The sequence below is a fragment of the Apostichopus japonicus genome, chromosome 8, assembly GCF_037975245.1.
Source record: "Apostichopus japonicus isolate 1M-3 chromosome 8, ASM3797524v1, whole genome shotgun sequence".
Taxonomy (NCBI): Eukaryota; Metazoa; Echinodermata; class Holothuroidea; order Aspidochirotida; family Stichopodidae; genus Apostichopus; species Apostichopus japonicus.
In genome coordinates this window covers 17,209,575-17,224,561 of record NC_092568.1, presented here as the reverse complement: position 1 = coordinate 17,224,561, position 14,987 = coordinate 17,209,575, and the positions used below count along the sequence as shown (strand labels likewise).

The 14,987-nt window shown below is 36.0% G+C and overlaps 1 protein-coding gene across 4 annotated transcripts in view; it reads right to left on the bottom strand.

The window, feature by feature from the left end:
* LOC139970792 (RNA polymerase II-associated protein 1-like) overlaps positions 1-14,987 on the bottom strand; it is a 102,454-nt gene that overhangs the window by 51,269 nt on the left and 36,198 nt on the right. Inside the window, exon 30 of one of the 4 annotated variants that reach the window (XR_011794215.1) lies at positions 1,016-1,164. The exons of the other annotated variants lie outside the window; for them this stretch is intronic. The gene's annotated coding sequence lies outside the window, so the exon portion shown is untranslated. The remainder of the gene's footprint in view (positions 1-1,015; positions 1,165-14,987) is intronic. 4 annotated transcript variants of the gene reach the window in all.

Sequence of the window (14,987 nt, the reverse complement as noted above, 5' to 3'; positions counted from 1 at the left end):
TTTCTACTCTACTTGTTTAGCAAAGTTTTGTTTTGTTGGAAAAGGTAGAACTAAACAAACAAACAATCTTATGGCATGATTTGTTGGTCTGGTTGAAGATGGAATGATTTGATGGTCTGTTTGAAGATGGAATGATATTCCATTGTCCTTCTACTGGCAAACTGTGAAATCGACTGGCATCTAAGCCATTAAATTGCCTGCATATCAGGGCCTAGTATTAACTAGTGCAGCTTTTTGTACCAGTACTAGCTTGCCATTAGATTTTAACAACTTTACCTACCTTAAGGAACCACCAGGTATCACCCTAAAATTAGATTCCAGTCGAAAATCAAGGCACCCCCACTCTTCTAGGTTTCCACACAACATAAAAATTTATATATTTGAGGGTTATAAGTATAATATTTTAGTAATCATCACACATGATACATATATTGGAGTTATTAATTTTTAGTCTGATATGAAATTAATGTTGACAAATCAAGCTAAAATGAAACTGCACTGTTAGTGATGGGATTTTAAAATTCAATGGTAATGGAAATTCAACGCACTGAAATATGATTGTCTGCTTTTAAAATTGAATGGTCACCACTCAGTAGTATTGCTAACAAAACTGCTTAAAGCATCCAAAAGTAGTTTCTTTAAAAATTATTCACAGACAGTGAGGGTGTGGTCATAATATGTAAGTGCAGGTTGCATGCAAAAAAAAAAGAAGTTTAGTCATAAAAGTAGTGAAAAAAGACTCAATGATGAATCACTATTTCTTATCGTCCTAACGTCATACCAAGGTAAAATTTGGATGGCAATTTAAGAGTGTGAATGCATCTGGCAATACATCAATTTCAATGCTAGGCAGTAACACATACATCCTGAAATAACAGAAGAACTGTGATAATCAGGTGGAATGAAGCTGGGTCTATATAGGGGGAGGGCTTGGTAGAGCCGCTGGGTAGAAAGGAGAGGAACAGTTCATAAATCCTGTGACATTCATTGTTCTTAGAAGATGGCAATAACATACTACATCTCCTGCTGCTCTTCGCAGAATTCCTGGATTGGCTGCTGAGTTGATCCCTGTACTACACTGTCGAGACTGAACATTTGCCTTCCCTTCTGCGTTATAATTGCCCAGATCTTGTTTTGCTCCACAAGGTCACTACACAATGTAATCTGATAGAAAGTGTGATTTAGGACATTATTACTCGTGACATGCAGAAAATTAACATTATAAGGTTAAACCTGGTCTTACTAAGAAAGCTCTAAATTGACATCCCTAATTCTCTTGTTATCCCATTTCCCCGGAGAAGCAGCCAGCAGATTTTAAACGGAAATTAGTTTGTCGAGAGTTTCCAAACCGACAAGGATCGGGGGATTTTAGGAGGCAATGAAAAACTCATAACAATCACTTTATAAACTTGAGATGGAAGTCGCTAGTTCAATGGTAGATAAGTGGTATGGATACAGTTGCCTTTATATCTGGTAATAAAAACAATTACTTTATAAACTTGAAACGGAATTCGTTACTTTGACCTTAGATGAATGGTAGGTTAATGTAAGATACAGTTGCTCTAATTGTTAATATTTGTTACAACAACAATTACTTTATAAATTTGAGAAGAGGTCGTTAGTTTGACCGTAGATAAATGGTAGGTTTACGTAAGCTACAATACCGTTAATATCTGGCAATAACAACAACTGCTTTGTAAACTTAGACGGAATTCGTTAGTTTGACCTTAGATGAATGTTAGGCTAACGTAAGATACAGTTGCCCTAATTGTTAATATTTTTTACACCAACAATTATATACGGTACTTTATAAACTTGAGAAGAAGTTGTTAGTTTGACCGTACGTAGATAAATGGTAGGTTTACGTAAGCTACAATACCCTTAATATCTGGCAATAACAACAATTGCTTTATAAACCTGAGACGAAGTCATTAGTTTGACCGTAGACAATGGTAGGTCAACATAAGATACATTTGCCTTTAATATTTGTTACAACAACAATTACTTCATAAACTTGAGAAGAAATTGTTAGTTTGACTGTAGCTGAACGGTAGGTCTATGTAAGAAGCAACACCCTTATTATTTGGTTATTACAACAATTACTCAACATGAACCCATCAGCTTGACAGTGCATAAATACTAGGTTATTGTAAGCTACAGTAAACTGTAAGATTGGTGATAATCTCAACCAGAAATGGAACTAAACCACAACCACCTCCTTCAGTTTCTGATATGGCTTAAACTTTACAATTTTACAATCCCTAACAAGATGGAGGGGGGGAAGAGTGGGGGGGTGATCAAATGATGATCTATGAGAGAACATGGATCAAACTTGACCTTAAAAGAATCCACCATGAAAACTTTCAAACGGATAGCAAGAACAAATTTCATTGTTTAGGTCATGAGGGACAACATCACACTTTACACTCTTTTTGTTTTCATCGCATACATGTCACATGCATGAGTCATTAATAGCAGCTGTTCAAAACATCAATACAGACACCAACCGGTGATTCATCTATTGTTTATTCTAATTCCCTATCCAGACACACCTTCCCTAATTTTTTTTTTTTTTTAATAATGTCACCTCAGCCTCCTCCCACTAGACCATGAAATATATTAGCCAAGGACATTTGAACTCTGCAATCGAATTCATTCTTGAAGTCATTAAATTTTAAATGTTACCTTTTGTTATCTATATACCCCAAGGATACATTCATAGATTTAACCACTATTATTAGTTTCTTATACGAATCCTCTGTTCATTAAGTTTTTGCTGTTGAATACAGCAGAGGTGAAACCCATGTGATTTAGCTCCTTAGGGCGAGGTTTTCTGATCTAGCTCTGACCAAGGTCTGTTCCTACTGATAATTTGTAATTCATTTCATGAGTCATCATGATACTCACCACAATTAAGGTTAAGAAATTGGTTTAATATCTCTTGAAAAGAAACAATAAAAAACTTGATTATGGGAGAGACCTTCACTTTCCAAAAAAAGGGAACTGATGCATTGTCAATTAACTTTTAATAAACCACAACCACAAATCACAAATCAAACATGACCTGATTGAGTGAGCAAGCCAGGCTTTATAGAGTATGATTTTATGCAGAAAATTAATTTTGATATGTTGTAGACCATAAGATAAACATGGTTATCAACCTTGGTTGTATTACTATAAGTTTTGATAACACTTTTAATTTTTGGAGGTATGACTTTTTAAACAACTGAGGTCAATCAATTAAAGTGACTAGAATATGTAGTCTACCACACAGACCATTACTTCAATTCCTCAGATGCTACACAAATTTCAATGAGGAATCATCAGTCTTTTAAAGCGTGTGAAGACTCACGCAGAAAGAAACGTCTAATGCCAGTAATCTGACCTAGTTTCGAATTAGGTGTAACAGAAGTTTTAGACACCACCATGGATCCCAGAAAATACGCACAAAGCTTGGTACCTTCAGTAATTAGACACTAGTGTACAGTCAGTACATACAGCTGCGGTCAATACCCACAGCACAGTGTATAAACGATTCAGCAATGGACATCTCAGGTCCAGCCAAAGATAACAAGGTATCACGTTTCATTACTGTCTGCATTTTGTAGCGACAAGCAGAAAACTTTTTCCGAGCGCGGCACACGGTTTGGGGCGAGTCTTCAATGCCTTTAAGGGCCTCAAATGACATGTTTACAATCTGGTACAGATATGTAAAAGGACAAATGGGTATTTAATATCATCCAAGGGTGCTTTGTTGCTTATTTGAAGTTAAAAGAACATGTTTTGGTTGAGTTATTAGAATTTTTAAAACAATGGATTTAACATTAACATTTAATTCTGCACTGAGGAGCCATCAAATCAGGATTGCCCAAATTGGGCAGATCAAGTTCAGAAAGCTGATTTAAGTTTAATAATTGAATAAGCAAACTGCGGTGGGAGAGTATAAAAAAATATGGTGATGGGAGGTGGAGTAGGGAGATGAGAGGCATGTGGGTCTAGAAGGTGGAAAGTTCCACAAATGATCAACATTACGCACAAACCAATACCAAAAATAACTGTATGGTACAGACTATTGTCGAGTCTTCAAGTTTTAAGAATTTTTCTAGGTGTCATTGGAATACATAATTTATTCCTATTTTATTGTCTTAAGGTGATTCTTCAAGTAGTAGTTCATCCTGCTCACTATTTAAAATTTTAAGAATACCCGCAGGAAATCGGGACACAGGATAAAGCTCTGAGGTTTCCTATGACCATGGAGTGCTATCAATTTTAATCTGGCGGCTGATTACGTCTGAGATGCGGATTGGTCTGGGATTCAGATCAGGGAATTTGTCAGGAGGATGGACTGTGTTATGTAGGAGGCACCAAACGGTGAACTTCTGGTGAACTTTCCAAGCCAAGCTTTCTTTAGCTATATTATACACCACAATCTCCCTCTCTCTGTCTGTCTGTACATTCTCATTGATTGAACACTTGAACTATAAGGCCCTCACATGTAGAGGCAGGGATGTGTTATTGTGGCTGTTGAAGGTAGATTCACAGTGAGTAGTGTATACACAAACTGGGAAAGGTTAGGGTGCTATTCTTAGAAACACAACTATCATCAATCTCTCTCTAGTTACCCTATAGCGACACTAGAGACAATGTAGTTAGTCATAACTGTCACAAAATGTTTTTCAAAGGATTGCTTAATCCCTGGACAGAAAAAAAAATGAAGAAGAGAAAACTCTTGCTAAACCATTAAAGATGTTGTGACTTATGAATGGGGGGGGACACACAAATTTTTAAAAGCAATGTGGGCTGTATTCCAGCCCCCCCCCACCCTCCTTCTTCAGTGTGCATTCAACGGATGAATACCAATTGAGGGTAAAATTCGTCTACAATGATAATATCAGATAATAATATATAATACTAATCATGATGGAGATTACACACATCCATCCACTGAATTTCTATACAAAGGGAGATAGGTGACAAATAGTATATTATATAAACAGTGTATTCTGTGCTGCAAAGTCAAAGCAGCAAAATGTCAACCCTCTGTTGAAAGAGGAGAATATAGAATATGAAATCAATTAGTATTTGAAGGCATTTTAGGTCAAAAGTTAATGCCTCACATTTGAGAAACACTCTTGAGATCATGAAAGATCCTGAATGTGGGAAAAGATAGAAACAAAATATTTGTGTATATCAAAGCAACTTTAATTAAAAATTAATTTGGGGGGGGGAGAGGGGGAAGTATGTGGGTGGGGAGGAAGAGAGGTGAGGAAAGACAGGGAGGGGCTGGGGTGAGAAGTTATTAGGTATAAATATTTCAGTCTATTAATGACCGTTTCTATAATTGCAAATAAGAGATTCCCTTAAACTGGAGTTTAGATTTTCAGAATGATAGATAACAGAAGTTTTAAAATTTGTCCCGACATATGTCTAAAGGGTTAAAGTTTTGTTTTGAATTTTAAGCCGACACAACCCATTAACATTTCTTTACGATAAATTGATCCACACTCAATCTCACATCTTCTGAGATATCACACTTTGCCATCAGAGTTTTGGAGGACCACTCGAATGGTAGCCTGCGTGTCCTTGCAAGCTTTCACACATATATAGTTACAGCGTAATGATATTCTCGGTATTCATGACTAATCAAATATATATATAGCAAGGGACTTTGACTATGAAAGCCAAATCATGAAAAACAAAATGAAAGAAAGAATAAATAAAAATGGCTTGTAAAGATATACACACAGATCTATTATGACTAGCATAAATTTCCCACCGGAAAGTGTAACGTAGCGTAGCATCATATTAAACAATTTTAATAAGCCAAAGAAATATCATCAAAGGATGCTTCGCCGCAACGACTATTACGAGACAAATCCATGGGAAGTCACAGAATAAAAGAACGTGACAAAACCTCCACAGTCGAACACTCCATGACTCTCTATCATAACAGTTCAAAGACACAACGCTGTTCGGCTCCTAGAGTGACACCTTTGTTTCTTTTATTCTATGTATATATTAAGGTTAGCTATCGCTGCATACTATATATGTAAATGATGACTGGCCTAAATCAATACAAAGAGTGTTTGTCTGAATGCATTATCTGTGGTTTTCCTGTCGATGACGTTAATAGTTATTTTTAAAATACGGTAATGTTGTCATATATGAGAGCTTTGCACTTGCAAACACTGGCGGAGCGTGTTCACGTTTGATTGAATCGGACTTGATCATTAACACGTTGCGATGCTGGTATTGGTCAGAGGTAATGGGACTTAAATAGCATTAATTTCATAATTATAAAGAGAAGGACAAAAGAAGAACAACAACATTGACAGAGAATAGAGTTAATTTCTCCAGGTCACTGATTAATATCACATGATCCTCCTCCTTCGCTGGGGTAAAACTGAAAACACCTCCCTCTAAACTGTGATAATTAGCGACCTGAACGATACCTGAACTCTCATCATGTGAGGTGAGCTTGAGACAACAGAAACAATAGGTGCACGTTATTACATCTCTTGTCATGTCACATCTAATATTTTATTATTTTTAACTCCAAAATGTTTTTTTTTTCTCTCAGACTATATTTTATGACTAAGATCATCACTCGTCTTTCTCAAAATTTCGGTTAGAACAATCTGAGGAACCTATTTTAATATCGCAAATGAATTGGATGTGAAAGAGCCGCTAAAAGTAGATGGGTAAAAAGAGGAAGACAGGAAGGGAAATTAATGTGTTTACTAAATTCCAATTAAATATGCCAGAAAAGACCATTAATGGTATTAAACCAAATGTCAATTCATATCTCCAATTCATATATTACAATTATGAATCAAATTAAATATAATTTTTAAAGTGCAAAACTGATTATTCTCACTTTTCTATGTAAGAACAATGAAATATCAAAACAACTTGCGATACAAAGGAAAATCAACTCTTTCCCTCCCCCCCCCCACTTGTTTTTTTAAAGATCCGGCCACTTTGGCAGTTTTGATCTTTCATTTCCCATTCACACTGTTTCCCATAAAGTTTAGCTGAGGATGGAATGTTACATGGAAACCCCACAGAGAGATGTTTACTATAGTTTTCATCAATTCTAAACTCCTTATGGGAGAGTCGGAAGAGTCCTACAAGTTTATTAGAGCGCATCCCTTTTTCATCACTTTTCTCATGAGTGGAACTTTTACCTCCCAGCAAAATTTCTGCTCTAAACATACCCTGAATTTAATTAAAAACCGGAGTCTTTGTGGATCCCTCGAAGAAAGGATATATTGGCTTACAATAAAAGAAACCGTGCAGGTTGGAAAATTGTGCCTGGGATGAAAACAGTCGATCCATAATTTACGTGCTGTCCCTTTGGCAATCCAGGCTAGAGAGAGATAAAAAAATGATCTCGAACCTTTACCCGGCAACGGGCGGAAGTAATCTCGCACAAAACACCTTTGTGAATAGAGAGATGAGATTTATAATTAGCGGTGCTATCTGCTGCCGAGTTTGCCCTTCAGCCGGCCGTTCAGCCGCTGTTCACAAGGAGAATATTTTCCAGACATGAATTCTGGGTAATTTGTAATCAATCATAACCATCAGATATATACAAATGACTCAAACTGTCAAAGGATGGCACAATTTTTGTCTTCAGAGCAATATTACGATGTTAAACACACCATAACAGGTGTAGTTTTATAGTTTTCCCAATCAATTTTCAATCATATAATGAAGTTAACTCGAAGACAACTGGTTTACTCATGTAGTGCTACAATGTGAATGGGTCTGGTATGCACAATGCGGAATATAGAATTTGATACAATTACTAGTTACATGTACATTTAAAATTATCTATTATATATTTGAAGATATCTAAGAGGGTATGTGTCTCATTTTGATCAACTTGCAATCTAACTTTGAGAAACCTTGGTCAGTTTGTTAAATTGCATACCGAATGCACCATGATGATGACATGATATACTCCCAATCATAACATATTAATAAAATTTGCAGGGACCATGGTGTTGACAATTGATAATTGTACAAATTTAATTGGGAAATCAATGAATTACAATGCTAGAGGAACAGAATGTTCCAGGTAATAATTCACCAGGTATCGCAAGATGTTATGCAAAATGGTCAAATTGATATATGAGTACAGTGTTGCATACAGAAAATGCATAATAATTTCACAAGAGACCAAACGTGGAGCGTTCAAACGTGCACCACAAAATTTCAACACTAAATTACTCCCTGTGCTACATCTCCACAATAGGCGAGCATTATTGATGTTTCAACAAAGTGTGACAGAAAATTTTCATTTCTACTCCTCTCAATGTGTGATATAAAACTTCATCTCAAAATATGCTAGCAGGTTCAGGAATGGTCACCAGATACCTCAATACCTTTGTCCCTTTTTTGCTAGCTTATCAGAAAAACAAAATTAAAATATTTGCCTCATTTAGTAATTCAGAAATATGATCCTACAAATGCAGACAGACTCTCAAGTCACTGTCAAATATCACTGCATGTGTCTAGTTTCCTTATAGGAGCACCTTGGGAATTGTGTTCACAAACTAATTTGCAAGCCTAAAAATACGTTTTCTGTTCAAGAATATTTAATTGTTACAAGTGACAACAGATCCTTGGTGCAGTTGCTATTAAGGAAACAGAGCTACTGTTCAGTAGAACATCCATAAAATGAGGAACAAAGAGATTAACATCGTGGAACTAGTGATCACAGTAGGCCTATAGATATGACTGCAAGGCAGATGTTGGAGGACAAGGGAAACAAGGGATGAGGAGGGATACTGGAGATGGGGGAGCTCTTTCCAATTAACCTCTCCCCTTGCCCATTCCAATTAAGAGAATTGCATGATCATTGATGAACAGTAATTTCAATGAGCCTAAAGAATGAACCACACAAAATCATCCTAATAGTCACAGAATTTTGCTGTCAACATTCCCATCATTAGTCAAACGAAACAAGGAATGCTACCTCTAAACCTATCCTCAGTGCAGAGGGGATAGTCCGGGGAGGGGGGGGGGAGTGAGCATTGAGCAATTTCTTAACCACATCTTTGCATATTTAATAACACAAAAAATGTACCTTCCCAAAAATACTTCTCCTCAGGTCCCTCAAACTTCTTTCCCTTCCAAGTTCCTTCAAACCCCCTTCCTCTCCACTAGGTTTTCTTTTAATCCCATCCCCTCCCGAGGACCCTCAAATCCTTCCCCCTCTCACAGGTCCCTCAAATCCCTTTCCCTTGATCCCCAGGGTCCTCAGAAAGGAAAGTGATTATGCCTTTGCTGCCTGAGTTTTCTAAAAATATCTGAACAATTAGCATTCACTTAAAATTTGTCTGACATCTCAACAGTGATAAATTTGAAATATCGAGAATGTCAAAACTGTCTTCATTTTACAAATACTATTTCAGACCTAATCAGAACATGTCAACCTTGGAGCAACCTGACAACTGTCCATACGCAACCTCTCTGATTTGATAACAGTATGTTCATACCGATGAACTGCTGCATCATATTTATCATTTACATCAAGGATCTACATCATCCCTCCGGAGAGGAATACTATTTCGGGACCTGGTTTCCGAGTACCGAAGAGCGTTCTTTCCTGCTCTGATTCAAAAGACGAGGCCAGAAAACTTTATCTCCAAGCTGCTAACGATTGTCCTCACGATCCTATCTCAGCTTGAGAATTTCACAGCTGCTGCTATCTTTATGCCTCCTTCGGTGACTACGCAGATGTGTAAAGAGACTAGATGAAGTATTTTCAAGGTCTTTATCTAATATAAAGTGTTAGAAGGCCGGTACTCCAAATAATCTGACATCCTGATTAACCGGATTGTATTCGGATTATGATTATTAATTCTTTGTTTGGCTTTACCCCTGGCTCTACATATTTCATTTTAATTTCTTACATTGTGGATTCACACGCACAACGTACAACGTGTTTCGTCTCTGAGACGAGACGCTGCATGGAATGTGCAATAGCAGCAGCAGGTGAAATTCCAAACTTCACCTGTCTCTTGTGTTAATGAATGGAATGAAGACAAGGTGATATGAGATCATGGATTTATAACTGCAGGCGACCATCAAAGGACATTCATGTTAATAACATGGATCCATGTCAGACATAAATTATGATAACATGAACATAGAATATGTATGCCAATTTAACATTGGTTACAAGACAATGTTCCCTCTATGCTCCAACGGTCAATGCTCGAAAAAGTCTCATATACTGTGCAAAATTTTCTGCCAGTTTCCAAAACTATGTGAGTGTAACAAGGTTTATGCAAACCTGAACCCTGATTTTAAAGTTATTAAAAGCTCAATAGATTTATAGCAATACTTTTGATTGTGACATGTCAAATACCATTAGGAATATATATTTGTAGCTGTCCAGACCAGACGAAAACCAGAAAAATGATTTCCAAGATGCCAACTAAAGTCTAAACACCAAGACAAAGGGCACTACTGAGTTTAAATAAATCAGTGTATAATATACACCTGTAGCATGAATCTTATCTACGATTTCCGAGATAATAGTGTTTACAAGATTTCTTTAACAAAATCACATTTAAGTTCCTGCCTACCATGCATATTACTGTCAACATTTCATAACATGAACACTAGCACACTTGTTAACAATACAAAGATGCCAAATATGTAAAAAAAATAAAAAATAAGAAGTTGTCACAATATGGCCAGTTTGACAGTTTTACGTTATGTCCCGCCCATTCATAAATATGCATGACATTACTTCTAAAAACAAAAGGACACATATACAGCCCATTGATTATCAGACTACCACATATGGCATGAATCTGACATATAGTGCATGAGAAATCGTGTTAGAATCGGAAACCAAAAACTAATGGTTTGCAGTGTCAGGCTTATGTGCGCATTTCAATTCACTTTTTATGCTGTTTGCAATTGTGAGTATGCACACAGGTTGAAGGGAACATTGGTCACATGTAATAACTAAAGTGGAACATGTTAGTGATAAATCACAAATAAACACTTTTGGGGGTACACACCTTTAATCCCCACTCAAAGGTAGTCAGCATAGGCCCCAAATTATAGCACGCTATACTTGCTATAAGTTTTCAAAAAGTACTTTCCTGGACGTCTTTACTCTCCAAATTGTTTTCAGACATTTTCAACGAACACACACAAGATGACTGAATTTCCCAGTGAGGAAAATTTCCTCGAAGGTTGTAATAAAAACAGTTGTAGAATTTTGACCAAAGGTGACCATATTTGAATAACTAGCATATTTAAGGCCAATACAGCAAACTTTTAATTGTAGGCTTATGCAAACTTATCTACAGTAATCCATAGAATATTTTCTTGTTGAATGACATTATTCATCAAAAAGTCAAAACGTCGTGAGTTAACAAGGAAGACTAGGTCATCAATTAGCTGGTTAAGTGTTATTAAAAAGGTATGTAAATTTATATTACATATAGCTGGTATTAAGTATACAATGAATATCAAAACTAGGAAACCTTATAAACAACAGAAAATGTCAATAAAGTCGATGCTAATAGTAATATTATGGTGCCTTTTGCTACTGATGGGAGTTTGAAAAGAAACATGTTATTTTTTTCACTGGCAGGACAAGAGGGAAACAAAAGTCAGATGTTATAGCATTTTGGCTGTTAGGAATCTTTCAGTGTACTAAGAGTGTTTCCACAGTAATTTTTTTCTCATACACAGCGATCAATTCCATGAGTTATTGTAGTTTTAACTTTAAAGGAATGTTCTTTAATGTACCAAATGACAGCAACTTGTCTGAACCACCAAACTTCAGTCCACCAAAGTCAGGCCTATATACATGGGTTGCAAAGTATTTAGGGTACTAGCCGTGTTAAAATCATGAGCTCATATATACTGTAGTACTAGAGGGATATGGTAGGGATGAAAAAGACCAAAGGAGTATGGGATATATTGAAGAAGAGAAAGTAATGCAGGGAATGTGGGGGTTAGTAGAGGGTAAGAGAGGAGAGGGGCAACTAACAGAGAAAAGACGGCTTGCCATTTCAGGATATACTGTGCATCTGTAACACTCTGTGTGGTTGGTAGTGAGGGAGGTGGGGAGGGGGAGGATGGGTTGGAGGAGGGGATAGGAGATGAGGGAGTGAATGGGAGAGGGTTTGGCAGTAAGGATAGGCATCATTAACAATCCACGTTCCATCCATGTAAGGATTAAATACTAATCTCTTATACTAAGATGATGCCCAGCTGAGCAAGGAAGCGGATTGGGAGATGAATTGATTAAACCTCTCTCCTCTCCCAATACAAGCAAAACAGTTCATTAAGGTCTCCTACATTGCTTGCCATTTCTATACAATTGTACTGTGTATATGACTGGAAATGAATTGAAGTCATCCATGCTAATATCTTAAATTGCAATGTGCCAATCATCATTATCAATACCCAACTGCAGCAGGAAGACGCCAAAAACAAAACAACTCCAAACCGATCCCTTCGTTTGGGATTTACCTATCGCGATGGAAACAGAAACCAAATAATCACGCTCATTTGTTGCATTTGCTGATGAACACGATAAAACAATACAGTAAAGTTATTTGCATTAGGTTATAACAACAGAGAATTTATCAGTCCTCTCAAACATTTCTCCCACACGTTACAAGATCAGCTTGGAAACTAGTTATTTCAAATAGGCCCACAATAAAAATTTAATTATCTCCATCCCAACTAAACATCAAATTAATTGCAAACTTTAACTGCCTGCCAATATCTTTGCTCTAATTTGAAATTTTTTATCATGGCTGCAACAAATTTCTTAACGCAAATAGTGAATGTCCCAGTTTCATTAATCTCGACATTTAGACATCTAAGTTGCGGAATAGCTGCCATAAAAATGTTCTGTCTACTTCAGGAAGAAATTGATAAAGCCTAATCACCATGCTCCAAACTAAATATCGAAAGCAAAAGAAAATTAATTTCATATATTCTAAACGTTTCCCATCCTAGTGGACAATTTTGAGCATGACTGATTGTGTAAACTAGAGTCACAAACCTCAGGAATCTTTCTTTCGAGACATGACATTAAAATAGCCCCCAGGGGAAAAAAATAATAAAAAATTCTTGTTCCCAAATTCTCTCATTTTGAAAGGATCACACAAACAGTCCCTACTGAGTTAATAGCCTGACTATGGATTTTACATCCTGCTTACTGAAGCTTACAAAGAGACGTGAAGGAATAAAGAGTTCATAAAGAAAAACAAGAAGAAGGAAAATGAAAAAAAAAAAAAAAAGTGTCTGCTAAAAACTTCTCCTGGGGTGTAACAGACTTTTTAATGTCTTCATGCATATGGCCACCTACAGGTAAGAGATAATTCCAAGCATGCCTACAACATCGCTCTGTGGCATTATTCGAATTAGAGCTGTGTTACCATGGAGACAACATGCACATCTCATGTTTCAATTTCTTCGTTTTAAATTCATGAATTGAGAACACTGACAGGCATGCTGCGAGCAAAATAGAAAGACAACGGCCAATCCAGACAGAGAGCCATAAAGATTTCGGCAACTCCTGAAAGAAATTTCAATATTTGGATTTCATTCCACTTTTTAATAGCATTCATAAATATGAAACATTTATGTGGCAATGATGAAGTTTTCCTGTATGAACTACCCTAGACTAAACAGTCATGAAGGTTGTAAGCTGTCCAAATGTTTGGCAAACTGAGAATGACAGAATGTGGGTGGGGGTGTATTTACAGAAGATCAAACCATTGTATGTTTATCATCAAGTATGAAAGAATACCAAGCTGTTCAATCATAGTTCTACAAAACTGTACATCATTTATTGATCAGCAAAGTAACTCTTGGATACACACTGGTTTGGGCAAGTAATCACTACTCTACAAGTCATGTGACATTAAAATTCTTTGCTTTTTTTCCAGTAATTAATATTTGTGTATACAAGGATATCAATAACAGAAAACTGACAGAGAAAGTACACATGAACAATTGTGTCGAAAGAAATATAAAAAATATGCTATAGTTTTCATCTTAATTGAAAATGTAGTACATTTTTAAGAAAAATAACTTATTTACCAAGCTTTAAAAATGTCATATATCAGTCCCTATTTAATATTATGGCAAGTTTTATTAGCTGCGCATGTTTCTAATATTTGTAAGATAAAATTTCTCAAAGTATTTTACATAAACATTCATAACAACTTTTACAAAAGTTAACCAGTTAAAAAATGTTAAGAAAAAGAAACTGATTTGTTATCTTGTTTGACATCCAAAAATTTGATAAGGAACTATTCTAGGAATGTTTAAACTATACACCCACCCAGTTTATCTCTAAACAGTAGCTTTCTGCAAAAACTAGCTTTATGTGGGTGGCCTGCAGGCTGTTGTTTATATGGACAACGCTCTCTTACTCTCAAGGAGGAAGTTGCAAAAAGAAGACATCCCTGTGTAGTATCTAGCTGAATATCAGTGCCGTGCAAGATACTTTCGAAAACAACAAGTTGGTAGCAATATCATAACATGATATAGTCACATAATTATTAGTTCACTGTACTTAATTCTAATGCTACACGGCGTAATCACTTGATGAAAATAACAAATTTTGCCCTGAATCTTCTATGCAAATGAGGCAATCTGTTGTGATATTGCAGACCCAGCATTGACCTATAAATTAATAAACATCATCAATCCTATTTGCTTTTAACATTAGTAAGTAACTTTATTGATTTTTCAAAGATTTCTTCTTAATCAAAAATACAATTTTTATGAAAAATTAAGAATAAAGGGTGAAAATACTTGATAGTTTCCATGGTTTTAATGTAAATAGGCTGTACTATTTGTTACTGTCCATCAAGTTACTCCTTCAGTAGTTGAATCTGTTTTTCTTTACAGTTTTCACATTTTTTATCTGTTCTGTCAATGACATTTATTATGTTACATATTATTTGGGGGTTAACAGAGTTAAA